This window comes from Saimiri boliviensis, chromosome 9, assembly GCF_048565385.1.
Source record: "Saimiri boliviensis isolate mSaiBol1 chromosome 9, mSaiBol1.pri, whole genome shotgun sequence".
Classification (NCBI taxonomy): Eukaryota; Metazoa; Chordata; class Mammalia; order Primates; family Cebidae; genus Saimiri; species Saimiri boliviensis.
Genome location: NC_133457.1, coordinates 34,823,364 through 34,838,588, shown reverse-complemented (window position 1 = coordinate 34,838,588; position 15,225 = coordinate 34,823,364). Strand labels below are relative to the sequence as shown.

Genomic DNA, 15,225 nt, shown 5'->3' with positions numbered 1-15,225 from the left:
GAAATTGGCTTTAGTGCAGATCCTGATATCTATAGGCAAGCAAGCAGTTCTGTGGGGTTTTACTGCATCTCCTGGGGATGACAAGCAAACAGGACAGAAACAGACTTTGAGACAATGAAGGTCTTGCTGTTATTCAAGTGTGGCTAAGGTGCAACGTTTTTAATCAGCACAGTGTTTGGACTGACTTTCTTAATGTAGCAACAATTCCAGGTTACTGCGTGGTCTATTGAAAGACTCAGTAAATACATGTTTAATAAATATATTTAAAATGTCAATAATAATTAGGATGTGTAAAAATGTAAAAATGAAAAAAGCTGACAAAAGAGTTTCATTTTTTGTCTTTTAATTTTCATTTTTTTAAGAGACAAAGTCTCACTCTGTCACCCAGGCTGGAGTGCACTGACACAATCACAGCTCACTGTAGCTTCAACCTCCTGGGCTCAACAGTGTGTAACTCTAGGTGTGTAACACTATGCCTGGCTAATTTTTTGCTGTTGTTGTTATGTTATGAGAGACAGGGTCTCCCTATGTTGCCCAGTCTAGTCTTAAAGGAGCTGTAAAACATGCTTACAGCTCACCCATTCTACATCTTTTAAAAATGCATAGGTTTTACAGGATGCTGCCACTTTGGTTACATCTACAGAACAGCAAGATTTCACCAAAATGCTTTACAAGCATTTTCGTTTTCTGGAGTCTTTGGGGTAAAGGGGTATTTGGGTATGGCTGCTCTGAGTCACACTCCCTTGTATCTTCTTTTTTGCTACTCCCCACATTTAGGTACTAACATCTCAATCCTCATTCCTACAGCTGCTATTCTTTCCCTGCCCTGGTGTCTGCCAACCAATGCCTACTACCTCTTTTGTTTCCCCAAACACAGCAAAGCTGCTGTATATATTAGACTTTTACTACAAAGGTAAGACATGGCGGCACCAAACCAGGTCCAACATAAAGGTAACCCCAAACCCTTCGAAACTCTACCAGCCCAAACACAGAAGGTATTATTTCTTAAGCTCACTAGCTTTCACCTTATCAGGACCCAGGATCACTTCTACCTACTCGCAGAAGATGTTGTGTATTAGGCTGTTCTTGCATTGCTATAAAGAAATACCCAGGACTGGACAATTTATAAAGAAAAGAGGTTTAATTGGCTCATGGTTGTGCAAGCTTCTGTAAACAGGAAGCATGGTGCTGGCGTGTGCTCAGCTTCTGGGGATGTAACATTGGGGATTACTTTCAACATGAGATTTAGGTGGTGACAAATAACCAAACTATATCTCCTTGTCAGTACTTAACCCAGTCCTCAGGTCTTACCAGTGTCCCCTTCAGAGAGTTTTCTGTGGGTGTCAGTGCTTGTCTCTCACCAGGCATAATCCTGAAGAGTGGGAGAATTAAGTTTTTCCTTTTCTTTCTTCTAGGAAAAGGCATTATCCATTATGGAGAAATACCGCAGGCTCCTCATGGCAAAACCCCTTTTATACTAAAAGTATAAAAATTAGCCAGGCCTGGTGGCGGGTGCCTGTAATCTCAGCTACTCAGGAGGCTGAAGCAAGAGAATCTCTTGAACTTGGATGACAGAGGTTGCAGTGAGCTAAGGTAGCACCACTGTACTCTAGTCTACCAGCCTGGGTGAGAAGAGCAAGACTTTGTCTCGAAAAAAAAAAAAAAAAAAAAAAAAAAAAAAAAAAAGTTCAACATTGACCAGGCCACCCCTGGATACACTGAGGTATATGTTCCGTACTGGTTCCCAGAATTCCCCAGTGCAATTCAGCTCCAATTACCCACACTCATGGTTACCTGCATACCCTGGTCTCATTTCTTCACTTTGCCCACCAGTGTTTCTTGAGAACACCACAAGAACAAATTTGTTAATTTGTTACATGTGTATATATACTATTATTTATTTGTCAAATTTGTCTCAGAGTCAGCTTTTGGGTGAATCCGCAAGAAAACACTACTGGATGTGTCTATGCAGCTTCATTAACTCTCAATAAACACTTCCACCTGGATTTGGGACTAACTCTGCATATCGAAAATACCCATGTGCCCCTGCTGACCAGTTTCAGCAAAGAGGTGACAGAAGCTCTGAGAGTGTTTTCTCCAAGAGGCTTTTCCTGATCACCCTATCTAAAATAGTGCCCCCGCCCTCACCACCCCTTGTCCTCCTTTTTCTCTGAAGCATTCATCACCACCTGGGCTAAGAGTGGTGCTTACTTGTTCATTAATTTATTATCTCTCTCTTCCACTAAGATGTAAGTTCCATAAGGATTAGGAACTTCTTTTATTTGTCTCTAATTTGTACATTTTTGATACCGTTTAAACTCTATCCTACATCAACCAATCTACCAAACAAAATTGAGTCGGACATAGATGGTATAAAGAAAAATATAATGTGGTTCTTTCCCTGAACAAGTTAAGAGGCTAATGAGAGAAACAAATAATCAAATAATGACAATGGACTGTGATAAGAGGAGTGAGCAGTGACCCAGTCTATGTCTATGGAGTCTATGTCTTTAACATCTGTCATATGTATGTACTACTGATTCTCCACTCCGAATGCCACGCTCTCAGCTCAGGCTCTCTTCGTCTACTTTCCTTCTAAATAAGTGCTCTTCCTCCAGGAATTTAAATACTCTGCAGATCCTATTAGAGTAAGCTTACAATACTCCAGCTGTGATCATGTCTTTTCCCTCATAAAAGCCTTTCAGCAGTTTGGTATTGCTTACATAAGAAATTCAAAATCTTAAACATGCTATGGACAGTTCTTTGAGGCTGTTGTATCCTCATTTACTTCTCTACTCCTTTTTGAGTGGAACTCTTCACAATTCTCAAAATAGAACTTTTCTTGCTTCTTTTTTCTCTCTAGATGATGCATCCTTCTTCCCTCATTTTCCGCACCTGTCATGACCATCACATGGTTGTTCGCGGACAATTGTCCATGGTTCTCTTTCATTTCTGCATGTCTTAGAAGTGAGATATTGTCTTCCTTTGTTCCAGACTATCCCTTCAAGGGTACTTATATAGCCAATAGCCTTGGAAGATAGAGACAGTGTCTCCCTTTGGAGCAAAGAATAGGTTTTCTTACTGCTCATTACAAAATCGACTTGGGTTTCCTAAGCTCAGGTTCTCTCTCTTGTGACACAACCTACTGCGTGTTCAAGTGTCATCTCATCCTCTTCTTATCTTCCTGTGGTAATTCAGGCTCATGGAACCATAGCAAAAAATATGCTTATATGCTGGTTACTTCTATCACTGTGAGTAATAAGGTATTATTTGTCTCTGATCCAGGAATCTTGTATTTTCTACCACCATCCATGCAACTGTGGCAGAATAACTTGTTAGCTTGCCCAAAGGGTTAGATTCTACATAGTCCATGATAAAGGCAAACCCTTCCTTAACTTTGAGACTTAACTAAATTATTATATTGTCAAAAGAAAAGTGAGAAAAGGATGTATAAGAAAATAAAGAGTTCAAGAGAGTGTATGGCAGTCTTCAAAGAGGGCCTCATTTATTCCTTTCCTTACTTTACATAAATGCTGCTCCTCACATCAAGAGATTAGTTTAGTTCCTATCCCCTTGAATCTGAGCTGGCCTTAGTGTAGTGAAAATTGTGTTCTGGGGCTCCTGAAAGTAGATTATTAGAAACCATCATTCTCAGCAAACTGACAAAAAGAACAGAAAACCAAACACCTCATGTTCTCACTGATAGGCTGGGGTTGAACAATTAGAACACATGGATACAGGGAGGGGAGCATCACACACTGCGGTCAGTTGTGGGAGGTTGGGGAGTGACAGAGGGGGATGGGGAGGGTGGTGAGGGATAACATAGGGAGAAATACCAGATATAGGTGATGGAGGGATGAAGGCAGCAAACCACCTTGCCATGTATGTACCTATGCAACAATCCTGCACGATCTGCACAGGTACCCCAGAACCTAAAGTACAATAAAAAAAAAAAAAAGGCTTTCAGCTTCCACAGAGGGTGCCTTAGAAACTTGCCTTTGCAACATTCCCCTCTTGTCACCCATATAACAAAATATGAGAAATCTACGCTACAAAGAGAGACCATGTATAGGAGATCTGGTCAACAGCTGCCAATGAGCTCTCAGCTCACGTCCATAATCAACTATCATCCATGTAAGTGAGCCATCATGATCCTCCAGCCCAGTCCCATCTTCAAATGACTTCAGTTCCAGCCATCACCTGAGTTCAACTATATGACAGACCACAAGCGAGAGCCACCAAGTTAAGCCTGGTTCATCAATGGTATGATAAAAGACAATAATACATTGTTTAAACTACTAAGTTTTGGGGTAGTTTATTGTAAAGCAGCAGATAAATGGAGCAGAATCAGATTTCAGAAGGCCTGGGTCATCAAATAAAACACACAAAAACTACTTTTAAGGGCACACATGCAGACAAAATTACCAGTGGAAACAGATTTATTTCATTCTAATCGTGGTAGAAAAGACAGATGATTATTATACTTAGAATCTTAGATTATCATTATCTCGGATGATTATCATACTTAGGAAGGTTATAACGTTATCTTCAGACATCAAAATAGCTAAAAGCAAGTTAGGTATCAAATGATTTATTTAGGGATTCTCAGGTTTATGTGAAATAGTAAAGGTTTTATTCTATTGGGAATTTTACTCATTGCTATGACCCTGTTAGTTTTAATTTGCCTCAGCATACAATTTATTTTTTCTGACTATGGAAGGTAACGTGCATAGTCATACTAGAAACAGAATAAACTGACAGTCCTTCCTTTTCCAGTACACACGAATGCTTTCCTGCTCGCTCTCTTTGTTGCAACATGCATTCACATGTTGTTAAGATCATTTTCACTAGAATATTCGATATTATCAGACCTGACTACGAAGACTGTGTCACACACGTTAGCAGTTCTCAAACTTTAACATGTATCAGAATCACCTGGCAGGCTTATTCAAGCCCAGATTGTGGGCCCTACCCCATATTATCTGATTCCGCAGTCCTGGAGAGGGGTCTAGAAATCTGCTTTTCTAACAAGTTCCCAGGTAGTGCTGTAGCAGCCACTGCTGCTCCCAGGTCCACATTTTAAACCACTGTATCATACGGTGGCAGTTAGGAGGGCAGCTGCTGTTGCTGTAGATCATGTGGATGTGAATCTCAGCTTTGTCACATACTACTTTTTTTTTTTTTTTTTGACATTGTGCCTCTACTTCTTCTGTAAAATAGAGATAATAAAAATAACCTACAGTAGAGAGTTGTTGAGAATATCAAACAAGAGAACCCACGTAAAACTTGTAGAAAAATTCTGGCATATAATAAGCACTTAATTAGTGCTGTTGTCCTTATTGACAAACTGTTTACTCTAACCCAGGCTTTAGAAAATATTATTTCTTAACAAAAATCAATGTAGACATGTACGGACTTGAAATTTTCTTTCATAGGACATTTAGGATTCTCCTGATTACTTCTTTGATTTCTCCTTTCAGGTTGTGTCATATTGTTGAAACACAGTTAAGATTAGTTGAGTAATTAGCTTGTTCTCATTGACTATTTCATTTCAAAAACAGCAAAGCCCCACATAATTGTGATTGACCATCTATTTAAAGGATGCCACTTTAATTTGCCACTTCTACCCTTTAGTCTACTTCATTATTATGCATTAAAGTTCACTGGTCATTTTTTTTTCTCTAAAAGAAACACAAAGAGAAAGGGTTTTAAATAAATAATTGTATAGGTTTAGTATTTACTTGTTATTTCCTGAAAGGTGAAGTCTTTTCAAGAGGCAATGTTAGCATTACCGACAAATGTTTACATAGTAGAAATGATTCTTAGAATTCTTACAACTGCAGAGAACATTTTATTTTGGCTGACAAGACCACCAAGTATTTTCCAAATGTTTTTACTTCTTACCCTGAGCATTGCCAATGCTAATCTACTTACACAGTTTATAATTATTTGCCCTCAAAATCAGGTTTCTGTTTAGATATATTTGTGTTACCACTTTGCAAAATTTCACTTTTCTCTGGAGATTTTGCCCACAAAATGTCACATATCAGTGTAAGTCATAAATGAAACTTATTTAACATTCAAACTCCTTAGCTTATCTTACCAAGCCATTCACAATCTCACCTTATTTACCCTTTCAGACTAAACTTGTCAAACTGTTACTTCATACAAGAGGTGTGCTCATGCATGCTTAGCGATCAGCTTTCTGAAGGGGGTGGGAAACAAACCAACTACCATCACCACCACCACCACCACCACCACCACCCCCCTCCCCAGATTTGTTGTCTTTGCCAACTGTAGGGGTATATATACTTCCACAATGGCCAATTTCAAACTACCCATAAGATAGCAGTGAATGCGGACAGGAAGAGATATGCACAGTTGGTTCTCACAAGTGAGCTGACACTAGCACGCCACTGCCTCTGACACACATACACACATCAATGTTATAACCATAACAGGGTATCCATGATTTTAAAAATACAATAGCACTCTCAAACCGGTCTGCCTTTGCTCATGTTGCTAATGCTGCCGAGAATACCCACCCACATGGGTACTGGCAAACTTCTACTTCACCTCCAAGGCTCAGGAAAGAGAATTTAAAAAGTCCAATCTTCATTCATAATTTTGCCATCACCAGCCAAGGGAAGAATTAATTACTCCTTTTTTCTTTTTTCTGTGTTCACTTAGCACTTTAGTGATAATTTACTAAACACTATTACATTGCTTATCTGCAAATGTATTTGTGTATGCCTTGCATAGCTTCTGACACATAGTAATTAATACATTCATATTTCACTTTTCAGAAAAAAACACTCCAAGTAATTGAAAGCCTAGCGTTTTAGGAAACAGAAGAAACAATATTTTCTAATAAATAAATAAATTAGTAAAAATAACTTAAGACTAATAAAAATTATACAAAAATTATTTTAAGGGTAAAATATTCAAGTAAGGGTATTTATCATGTAGCATTTTTGTTTACAGAATGTAATACTTAATATATTAATTTTTACTTAATTCTTACATTACAAAAGTCTTTAAAAAAACTAGCAGAGGTAAACCAACATACTTTAAATCAGAGAGCTAATTATTAATCAAGTCAAGATAGAAATTTTTCTAATCTGCCCTTTCTTTTTTTTTTTTTTTTTTTTTTTTTCTTTTTTTTATTGCATTTTAGGTTTTGGGGTACATGTGATGAACATGCAAGATTGTTGCATAGGTACACACATGGCAGTGTGCTTTGCTGCCTTCCGTCCCCTCACCTGTATCTGTCATTTCTCCCCATGCTATCTCTTCCCATCTCCCCACCCCCCGCCCCTCCCCCATTTCCCCCCAACAGACCCCAGTGTGTAGTGCTCCCCTCCCTGTGTCCATGTGTTCTCATTGTTCAACACCCGCCTATGAGCGAGAATATACGGTGTTTGATTTTCTGCTCTTGTGTCAGTTTGCTGAGAATGATGGTTTCCAGGTTCATCCATGTCCCTATAAAGGACGTGAACTCATCGTTTTTGATGGCTGCATAATATTCCATGGTGTATATGTACCACATTTTCCCTATCCAGTCTATCATCGTTGGGCATTTGGGTTGGTTCCAGGTCTTTGCTATTGTAAACAGTGCTGCAATGAACATTCGTGTGCACGTGTCCTTGTAGTAGAATGATTTATAATCCTTTGGATATATACCCAGTAATGGGATTGCTGGGTCAAATGGGATTTCTATTTTTAAGTCCTTGAGGAATCGCCCCTTTCTACTGAAATATGAAGTCAGTCTAATCTACACCAAAAAGCACTATCAGCTTCCTACAGCACTGTAAACTCAACAGTCATTTAATAAATATTACTAACTTTCTCCAGCCCAAGCCTGGTAAAAAAACCAATTCAGTAACACACATTTAATTCATCTTAGTCTTTCAAGTTTTGATAAACAAATATAGAAATAGGACTTGAAGAACATGGTAAAATTACAAAAGTGTATAATTTTCTAATTCAGTGGTATGGTATTAACTCATCAGATATGTATTGAGTACCTACTACATAGTATCTAACATTTCCTGTCTCCTTACTATGCGTCAGGCAGTATGCCAAACACTTTATGTGTATATATTACATATATATTATATTTTTCATTCTTATAATCATTTGAAGCAGGTACTATTATCTAAATTTTTTCAGGTACAGCTTAGCAAGTTGAAACAACGTGGCAAAGGTCCCAGAACTAATACTTGGCAAAGCTGAAGTGTAAACCGAGGCTGACACTTCCACTGTTAACTATTAATACTATGAAATACTGCTTCATTTTTGTTGTAGAAATAAAACAATTGAAGACTCAGCACTAACAACAACAAACTGTCGTTTAGTTACTGGGGATAAAAGAGTTAGAGTAACTAATCCCTAACTTCCAAAGAGTTTAAGGTCTGTTCAGCAAGACAGGAGGACATTGACATAAATATATTTAAATAAAGGTATGTTTGTGATTAAAAATGTTTCAGAAATTCAGAAAAGATGAAATTTACTGGCAACTGAAACAAACAAGTAGGTGTCAAAATTTGAGGTAGGTGTCAAAGGAAGAGTAGGAGAAGAGAACAGGAGAAAAGCATTTCAAAGAAGCTTTAAAAAGGTCACATTCAAGATGATGTGTCACCCAAAGATTATAAGTCATTGCAACTTGGAGGTGAGGGGTGGGGATAGGACTGTAATCCAGATCTGAATAGTGAAGCCTGGAGATAGGATGGTAATAGGGATGTGAATTAAAAGAATGTACTGCAAACATCTTCATGAATGTGCAGGAAGATTTTGTGAGTAAAGACAAAAGGACTCCAAAGTTTGTAACCCCAGTGACTAGGCGGTGGGGACAGAAATGAGGATATTTGACAAAGAAACACCAGTTTGTTAATGTGGATAAGCCCTTTGTTGCAAATTTTCTTTTCTTTTCTTTTCTTTTTTTTTTTTTTTTTTTTTTTTTTTTGAGTGGGGCGGGGAGCTTTCCGGCAAAAACCAGAAAGTCTGCTAGACAAATTCTAAAAGAGCTGTAACACTTCTAAAAATGAGAAGATATAAAAGCTTCCAAATGGAAATGACTAGCAGGTAGCCAGAGATTTTTGTAGAAATGGATTCAGGAGAATGGTTTGGATCAGTAGTCTTATGTACATAGAAGTAATTGAAAATGTCTTGTGGGACGGTAAAAATCTTGACTAAATACTATTACAGGAAAGTAAGAGCTAAACCTTTGGGTAAATCAACATTTAGGGGGTTGGAAGAGGAAATGCAACCAGTAAAGGGGACATTTTTAAGAATTGGCAAGTGTTAAGAAAGTCAAAATGAGAAATGGTGCCGTGTATTCTGGCCAGTAGTACTAAGTACTAAAAAGAGGTCCATGAAGACAAGAACTAAAAAAAGACTATTGCTTTTCACAACTGATTGAAAGTGTTCTTGCAGAATGTTCTTGCAGCACATTGAGTTGTAGAGAAATCACATTGCTTTGAGTGAAGAACAGTGAAGAAATCAAGGCAGAAATATAGACCCTTTATATAGTGAGCTAAGAGCAGAGGTAACAGAATGTGTGAAAGTTTTTTTCCAAGTTGGAGCAGTCTTGGGTACACTGGAACAGAAAACCCAAGATTGGGACAAAGTCAGAGAGAATAAATACAGATGAAGTAAGGTTCTTGAGAAAGCAAGACGACGTGATGAAGTCAAAGGAACAGTTGGAGGAACCAACAGTAGACTGCAAGATAATCACCCTTTCCTTCCTATGAGACCCTGGAAAAGAAAGGAGCAGAGAACATATTTTGCAGTTCAGACAAGGGTATAGTTATTAGGCAAAAAATATCCTTTTGATAATCTACCTACATCCAAATTCAGTCTGCCTGCCAAGTCATCACAATCATTTAATGGAAAGGCTTCCCCTAAAGGGAGCAGGTGTGATTGGAACCAGTTCAAGTGTAAAGGAGTAGACACTTCCTTTGGCAACCTCCCACCTTTCCTCTCCCTCTTCTTTCTATCACACCCTGCAGGTGCCAGTGGCCCCCCACTGAGGAGCTACATCCAGGTCTGCTCCCTGGGGGATAATTCTCAAGACTGTACTTATTAAAAATTTAGGCCATTGTTGTTTTTTGCTTATCTGTCAAGAAAATGCTAATATTTTATTGGGTCTCCTAGCAGCTAAATTATTATCACCTTTTTCTCCTAGGGCATTTCTTCCAAGCAAAGAATTTTCTATAACAAAATCTTTAGCCCAAAGGAATGTATAGAGTTTCTGGTGCTGGAGCAGTCCACTTAGAGATTTTTTTTGTCAGGAGTAGAGGATCCTGATGAAGGTCCCTTCAAAATTACATGATATGGTTAAAATCCACATGGGCTCCATGTGTTAGGAACCTACAGAGAGGTGGTTGAATAGAGTATATGAATGACTGCCTGACACATGTCAGTACTGATTAAATAGCAAGCAGTGTTGTTTATAACAATCAGTGTAATTAATCATTGCTCTCAGTTTTTTTGTTTTGTTTTGTTTTGCTTTGTTTTGTTTTGTTTTGTTTTGTTTGAGACGGAGTTTCGCTCTTGTTACCCAGGCTAGAGTGCAATGGCATGATCTCGGCTCACCGCAACCTCCGCCTCCTGGGTTCAGGCAATTCTCCTGCCTCAGCCTCCTGAGTAGCTGGGATTACAGGCACGCACCACCATGCCCAGCTAATTTTTTGTATTTTTAGTAGAGATGGGATTTCACCATGTTGACCAGGATGGTCTCGATCTGTTGACCTCGTGATCCACCCGCCTCGGCCTCCCAAAGTGCTGGGATTACAGGCTTGAGCCACGGCGCCCGGCCCTGCTCTCAGTTTTAAACCCTTTAAAACTACTTTATTAGAGAAAATAAGATGAGAAATTCCAAGTGTGGAGAAGGTCTGTATTAGGAGTCAGAATTCTCTGAGAAACAAAATTAATGGAATAGATAGATGATGGATATATTTATTTTAAGGAATTGGCTTATACGATTATGTGGTAGGGCTCAGGTGGGCAAGTTTATACTCTCCGGCAGCAGCTGATGTTGCAGTCTTGAAGCGGAATTTCTTCTTTCTCAGGGAAGCCTCAGTTTTGCTCTTAACACATTTTTACTAAATGGATGAGGCCCATCCACACAATGGAGAACAATCTCCTTCATTTAAAGTTAACTGATTGTAGAAGTTAACCACATCTACAAAATATCTGCACAGTAGTATCTAGTATTTGACTGCATACTTGAGTACTGTAGCCTAGCCAAATAGATACGTTAAACTTATCAGCATAGGGCTAAGTACGGTACATGTAAGAATAAGGATGAGTTGAACACAGTTTTAAATCCATTGCTGCATTGTACTATCTTCATCCCTGCACACATCTACTTTTCACAGTAATGCTTTAGGGATAGCCAGGATAAGAAGTTTGGATTAATTCTAAGCAGACAGAAGAGATAACCACAGGAAGAGAGACATGAAGTACTGGGAAGATTTGGTAGAAACAGAAAATAGGAATTATTTAGGAAACATGATCAGAGCCTAAGAATCCCCTAAGACAGGATTTGTTCAAACTCATTTGATGGGATGCATTCAAACCAGTTTTCTTTTTACTTAAAAGTCCAAGAAAGAATGACCTAACAACCCTGGAAGATTTGGGAATTCCCAGGTAAGTGACATTTAAGTCACATTAAAAAGTAATGAAATAATGTTGTTCCATCTGTTCTATCTGGTTCTTTTGCTCTGATTCTTTTCTTTTGCATATGAATTATTTTTTAAAATTAGGATATAAAACCAGGTATCATCACATCAATGACTGATCAAAGGAAGAATCAATTTTTCCATTAATTTATCATAATTTACTCTCCTAAGGAAGACATGCAGCTTATTAAGAGGAGGAGGAAAAGTAACATTTATTGTGTACTTACTACGTGCCAAAGCATCTTACTAATTTCCTTACTCTCATTTTCTCCTCAGGAGGGCTCTTTAAGTTAGGTATAATTATCTTGATTTTGCGCATAAGGAAGCAGGATTAAAGAGGACAGACACAACACAAATGAAAAATGAATTCAAGATGGATCTAGGTCTTAAGATAGGGCCTTCAACATCCATGCTTTTGACCAATACATTAAAGTGCGGTTTGAGAGCTGCAAGTCCATTATTTCTGGAGGTGTCCTTAAATGTGCTCTTTTGTGCCTTAGCATGTCATTGAGTTACCTTAGGGACAGGCTGGGAAGATCAGAATAAGGCTGTGAAGCTTGGCTTGCTAAACAGGAAACTCACATCAGCTAAATCATGTAGACCACTTTAATCATGTACATATTGTGTTCCAGTATTCAAAAAATTATAAAAACCACTGCTTTAGTTAACTCATTCCAGGTATCTGCCAGACAATATAATATCTGCCAGACAATCTAATAAGTATAATTTTTCTTGAATTAGTACTTATGATCCAAAGGACTCGATGTGGTTCTAAACCTAGAGTTTGGTAATTCAGATCTAATTACAGTGCAGAATAAAATAACTCCTCATTTAAAATAAAGATCACCTCACTAGCTAGCAGAAAAATTTCAGGTCTACGTGAGATAGATATTCACTGAATAAGAAGCCTGGGGAACACTGAAGTAAATTTTAAACTTTATTCCATGTCAGACTGCCTATAGAGGCCTATCCATAAATCAGAGCCTATTCTTACTAGAGTCCTTCTAAAAAGCAGATAAATAGACCATATATTAGGTAGTATAATCCAAAAATCAAAACATAAAGAGTCTTTGAGTGTTATCAAATCTATTAAGTCCAAAATAGTTCATTGATGACCAATTTCCAAGTGCTTAAATGGTGCAACTGCATCTTAGCTTATGTGAAAATCAATGCAATAACATGAATCACCAGAGAGTATGGTGGAGCCTTCCAAAGACAGTTTGTAATTAGCAAACCATCGATCCAAATAGACAGGACCCTGAAAGCTACAGAGACCAGGCAGGTGAAAAGCCAGAGTCCCTGTCCTTTATAATTAATCATTACTGCTCTGCTCCCTCCCAGCAGGCAGAAGAGACTTCCAACCAGATTGTAATCTTGGCATTTTAGATGGTTTGAGAATGATAACTCAACTCTGGCACCAAAGGGAGATATGTATGATATTAAAGGGAACTCATTACATGACTTATGTACGCTCCATTATAAGGCCAGCACTATTATTAATACTTTCTAGTATCTTTTTTCCAGCACACCACATTCTGGTCAATATTATATAAATCTAAGTGAAGATTATAATTCATAGAATCGCAGAATCTTGGAACTGAAAGGAAGCTAACAGATCATTCTGTCCGTGTACTTCATCTACAGAGACGGTAAGGCAATTTGTCTAAAGTTACAGAGCAGTAGATCCAAGGCTAGAATCCTGGTCTCATTCCCAGGCCATGCACTTTCAACTACATCTCACAGACTAATAGTACAGGAAGTTTAACCTGGTGGTCTAAATCTTTTATCTTAAAGTGATTGATATAAATGTTAATTACACCATTTTTGGGAAAATGACCTTCTCTAAGGAGGCTCTAGTCAAGCCTGGATTCATGCCACAAATTGACATGCATTTGTAGTTTGCAGACAAATAAAAATTTCCCATGTTCATTCCTTCCATATTCAAACTGTTGTGCAGACTCTACCTAAGGCAGACCATCCTACTGCTCACCAATATCTAGTTTCCCTCATGCGAGGTGAGGTTATGCTTCACTATCTCTTTGAAGACAGACAAGGTTATGACTACTTCCTCGACAGTCAGAGGGCTTGTTGATTGTGGTCAGAAGTGACACGTATCACATTTGGACTCAATCATTTAATTGCTAGTGTGAGATCCTACACCTTGCCCTTTCCTTATCTTTCCAATCAGGACAAACAGCATGCATCAAAATAGATGGTCCATTAACATGGTCCCTGAATGACTATAACAAGCAGAGCTGACTGATGTTGGGCATATAGTGTGAGTCACAGAGATTTGACGGCCATTTGTCACTGCAAAATGACTGAAGCTATTCTGACTAATAACAATAATATTTGATCAACTCTAGCTTCTTTTGATTTGTTGTGAGATTTGAAAGCACACACATACAATTGAGTCAGACAAAGAAATGTGTTAAGTGATGCATATTCAGACGAGATAAGAGTCTGTTACATTTTTTTCTCTGCTTGCATAGCTTGGAAACACAATCAAACTTATTTACTCATCTAACAATTTTATTATATACTTTTGGAAACCCTACTTGACTACAGATAATTATTTACCTAGATTATACAGTCATTACATATATAACACTGATCATTAATATTTTATTTTGGTTACAAATATATTTCTTTAAAAATCAGTTAAATAGTGTTGAGAGTAAAACTAATTGGGAGAGAGGGAACTGAATGTGGAGCCAGCAGTTCCACAATAGTTACCTGAGAACACTACAGGGATAATTATTATTGAGTCAGTCAAATGTTCCAGCAGCCTGGTCTCAGCAGGAATCAATGCACACACCTCTGTTTTCAATATAAAGGGATCATCTCAAAATCACCAACAATTGTAGAGTGTGTAGCAAAGTGGGTTCTCTTTAGTACCTCAGGGATCTGGATAGGGTTCTCTCATTACTTTTGTTTAAACCAACATCCTTCTCCAAGAAGCTGAGAGAGAACTTTTTAAAACTCCACTTTGTTGGTATAAAACAACAACAAAATACATATATAGCAATATCCTTTTACCTTTTCTCTCTCTTTCCCTTTCTCTACCCCTAATAATGGTTCCTCTTGTTAGGCTGGACAAGTCTTGTCATGAAAGAATCATAGAGGTGCCTAATGGATATGTTTTTATCCAATTTATTTGACTTTGAATCTAATAATATTCGGGCCATTTATGAAGCTGTAGGTCAATCAGAACACAAAGACCAGTAGTCAGAAATTCCAGAGCTTCCAAACCACTAGATGCAGAGCAGAAACTTCCCAGAAAACCAAGCCTTCAGCCTCTAAGCATATAGAGCCGTGCAACTCAACATGTGGTCCCTGGGCCTGAAGCATCAGCATCCCCGAAGTCTGAAAATCAAAGGCGCAGACCCTGATCCAGAGTACTAATTCAAAATTCTTATAGAAGGGCCCGAGAATATGTGTTGTTAACAATCTCTCGAACTAAAGTTGGAGAATAACTTGTGTAGAGACTTTAATCAGCCCAGAAGCCTTCATGCATTTCTGTGCATTTCCATTTTCATCT

The 15,225-nt window shown here is 38.2% G+C and overlaps 1 long non-coding RNA gene and 1 other non-coding gene across 2 annotated transcripts in view; both read right to left on the bottom strand.

Moving 5' to 3' along the window:
- The window catches only part of LOC141585618 (uncharacterized), a 183,739-nt gene that overhangs the window by 119,976 nt on the left and 48,538 nt on the right, over positions 1-15,225 (bottom strand). The gene's annotated exons all lie outside the window — the stretch shown is intronic.
- Positions 8,976-9,037, bottom strand: LOC120368358 (U7 small nuclear RNA). Its single transcript, XR_005582517.1, has one exon. It is a non-coding gene; the product is annotated as a U7 small nuclear RNA (small nuclear RNA).